Source organism: Epinephelus moara, chromosome 10 (genome assembly GCF_006386435.1).
Source record: "Epinephelus moara isolate mb chromosome 10, YSFRI_EMoa_1.0, whole genome shotgun sequence".
NCBI classification, from domain to species: domain Eukaryota; kingdom Metazoa; phylum Chordata; class Actinopteri; order Perciformes; family Serranidae; genus Epinephelus; species Epinephelus moara.
Window position 1 is genome coordinate 3,033,299 of NC_065515.1, and position 4,263 is coordinate 3,037,561.

A 4,263-nucleotide genomic window follows, 5' to 3' on the forward strand; every position below is an offset into this window, starting at 1 on the left:
AGCCTGACAAAATATGCTTTAAGGTTGCGGTACCTGAACACAATGGGCATGATGGGTCCTCATTTACCCACAGTTTTAGGTTCTGGGGGGTTGGTAACACATCGTATGTAGCCCCTACCAGAAATCTAATACGATTCTCCTCCATACAGTAACCAGGGCTGCCAACTTTTCAAAAAACCTTGGAGTGAGATTTGGTGGGGCCAACCGAAATTTTGCCACATACACTGCAATTTTTTGTATGGCCCATTCAGCGTCATTACCATACAGCAAAAACGTTCATCAAATAGTCATCAATTAGTAAACAGATGTGCAACATCATGCAAGAAACATTTAAATAAAAATGAAAACCCCCAAAAGCTATGTTATTGTGACATTTTTGAACATCCCCAAACTACATGCAGCTAATACCAATTTAAATTTAAAAAAAAAATAAATTAAAGTTTAACCATTTATACAAACAATTCCCAAAATAGGGAGGCTACTGTCAAAGTCCTTAAGATCTGTATGCTTTGTTGCACTTGCTTGTGGCCTTTTTTGAGGCCTTGATGATTTCTGGGGAGGGCTCCCACATGAAGCAGGACTCCAGACCAGCCATCTTTATTGTCATTATTGATGACAGGGTTCATCCAGAGCCAGGCTGTTCCTGGTTTTAGTCTCTCTGTCTGCATCTGCATTGGAGTGGGGTAACACCAGGACCAGCTTTGCAATGGTGGCAAGCTTCATGAACAGACTTAACCCTGTCACCTATGAAGAATGAACCAAGAACACAGTGGAAAAAAAAACCCTGTCACCTATGAAGAATGAACCAAGAACACAGTGGAAAAAAAAATATCTCACATTCCTTTGAAAGCTGAGTAAAGGTTGATAATTAATTTTGTCTAAAACAAAATGTACGCACCTACTGTATGATGCTTTATACATACATAACAAATTATTCTAATTTGTATATACTACTATGTATACAGTAATTAATATACAATTATAAAGCAGCATAGAGGAATGGTTTTGTATAGATAAAACAGACAAAATTAATTAGGCATCAACCTACAGTATACTTTTACAGCTGCATTGAAACCTCAAAATAATATGTACAAAGCTCTCGAAATGCCTTTAAATGATCTCACAACACACAAAAAACAAATATGCAAACGTTACTTAAAGTTTAAGAGCACAAACACTTAACATACATACCTGAAAAGAGCGGGGGAAATCAATCTTCTCCTTCTTCTTCTTCTTCTTCTTCTTCTTCTTCTTCTGAGTTCAATCCCGGTGTCAATTGGACCACAGCGCCACCAACATCCAATGTAGCGGTCGGGAGGTGTACTGCGCATTGAAACAGGGACTTTTTTTGTTTTGGCTCAGACGGACACCTCAGCGTGAGAAATCGGGGGTGTGGCATGAGAGCGTGTGAAGCCAATCAAATGCGTGTGTCTCACGGCCAATGCGTGAGAGTTGGCAGCCCTGACAGTAACGTTAGGCACATGTCGCTATGTCGATTCAATTAAATTTAATGTTACAATCGTAGCATGGGTTAATGTCCGGAGCTTGAGTTATTAGCGGCTCTGTCCCAGCAATGGGTCAGGCGTTTCAGTTGTGTTAGGTGAGTAGCCCGGCAGCTCAGCTAACATTTGCAATTAGCATTGTAAAATGTAGCCTGGCAGGCAGCCTGGCGGCTGTGTTTAGCTATTCCCCTGCCTACTTCAATGATGATGGTCCCTGTAATAAATGTAATATATTTGCTGAGATGGAGGCGAGGCTCAGTGACTAGAAGACCTGGTAGAAGCGCTCCATGTAAGTTATTCCAGTAGCCGTAGTAGCTCTAGTGCTAACTCCAGGAGCTAACGATAACGTCCCTACTCTGTGTGAGCCGGAGCCGTGAAGAGTAGGAACGTTAGCGTGGCAGCCGACTAGTGCTAACGCTAACGTCCCTACTCTTCTCCGTGAGCCTGGTGGGCTCGCGGGCTCACGGCTCCAGCTCCCAGAGAAGAGTAGGGACGTTAGCGTGGCAGCCAACTAGTGCAAACGCTAACAGGAAAGCAGGGAAATAGCTAAACAGCAGAGCCCGAGAGTGAGTGAAAGACATCGCTAACTGCTAAACTAAGCCAAACTAAGCCTCCTCCTTCTCCTCCTCCTTCTTCTTCTCCTTCTCCTCCTCCTCCTTCTTCTTCTCCATCTCCTTCTTCTTCTTCTTCTTCTTCTTCTTCTTCTTCTCCTCCTCCTCCTCCTCCTTCTCATTCTTCTCCTCCTCCTTCTTCTTCTTCTTCTTCTCCTCCTCCTCCTCCTTCTCCTCCTCCTCCTCCTCCTCTTCTCAGCTGCAGGAGCTCTCAGCCTGGTGTCTTGGGCTGAATCCAAATGCACTTGCAGACTCATGGACTTTGTGGGTGCGTTCACAGGAAGTCTGGAACTCTGGGAGTGCTGAGTGCTCCAAAGCTACAAGTCATCCAGTCCACAGGAGTGTCAGGAGGACTTCCTGCAGACCTCCAGAGAGTCCACTTGGGGTGCAGACTTCAACAGACTTCACTGATTTAATGGCCCACAATTCATTGCAATACAGACGTGATGTGAGTTTTTCAATTGCCAAAAAAAAAAACCCTTACGAATGTTTAAAATAGTTATTGATAGTTAGGTCTGTTAAAATGCTACTTGAATTGTGTAGAAATATTATTTAACCACATCATGATACAGAGATATGTATATGTACAGGCTGCAGAGGCTGTGTTGTATTATTGCAGCCTGTCAGACTGGGCAGTGTAACAGGGCAGACGGCTTTTAATGTAAGAAATCACCCAATTTATTGAGTTATAGTCCTTATTACAAACATTTCTGGTTTTGAACACATGTAGCCTGTATGTTATATGTTATATACATATGATATATATGTTATATGTTATGTTATATATGTTATATGTTATGTTATATATGTTTAGGTTATATACATATGTTATATGTTATGTTATATATGTTATATGTTATGTTATATATGTTTAGGTTATATACATATGATATGTTATGTTATATATGTTATATGTTATATACATATGTTATATGTTATGTTATATATGTTTAGGTTATATACATATGTTGTATGTTATTTATGTTATATATGTTATATGTTATGTTATATATGTTTAGGTTATATACATATGTTATATGTTATGTTATATGTGTTATATATGTTATATGTTATGTTATATATGTTATGTTATATATGTTTAGGTTATATACATATGTTATACGTTATGTTATATATGTTATATGTTATATACATATGTTATATGTTATGTTATATATGTTTAGGTTATATACATATGTTATATGTTATGTTTTATATGTTTAGGTTATATACATATGTTGTATGTTATTTATGTTATATATGTTATGTATGTTGTATTTAAATGTTATATGTTATATATGTTATATGTTATATACATATGTTATATGTTATTTATGTTATATTCAAATGTTACATGTTATATATGTTATATGCATATGTTATGTTATTTATGTTATATGTTATGTATGTTATATTTAAGCAATATCACATGAGAGGGAGTGATGTTGTACTGTGTACAGGCCGAGTGCCGAAGACAATCACAGCCGTGACGATATCACAGTACAAATAAGCAAGGCCGATTAAGAAATGTTGAAAAATGAGGACAAAATAGATAATTTAAGCATTTTATTTGTCTTCCGCCAACAAAAATAGTTACCTCAGGACTCCGCTGTCACCGTTGCTATGTAACGCAGACATGGTGCGCCAGGCACTTACTCTTTATACACATTTATCTGCACGTTTCCATTAATTGTGCAGCCGGTGAAATAAGTCTGTGGTGACTGCATGGTGGACTGTGGCTTCACAGGCACAGCCGACTCTGCCTTCTGATCTGACAGTATGTTGCTTTTCTCCAAGTCATTGAGCTCCGCTGATGAAACACTGACAAACCTGGATGTGTGCTCAGATGGATTCAGCTTCTCCTCTCCCTCATCTTCCTCTGATGACCATTCATAGTTCAATTCAAAACTTATTTTAGGAAATAATTCCATATTTTTGGCTGTTTGACAGTGGATGAATTAATTAGCCTACAGCGCAACTGCTGACCTAACTGACACTAACCGTCAGTTTTGATTTGATTGTTGATTGCAATCAGCTGTGAGGCGGAGTGATCCATACACAGTGAAGTAACCGTGATGTTGTACTCCAATATCGTCACGGTTTTACTGTCTCTCAACTAATCAGATTGCAGGGCCGGAACTAAATGTTGT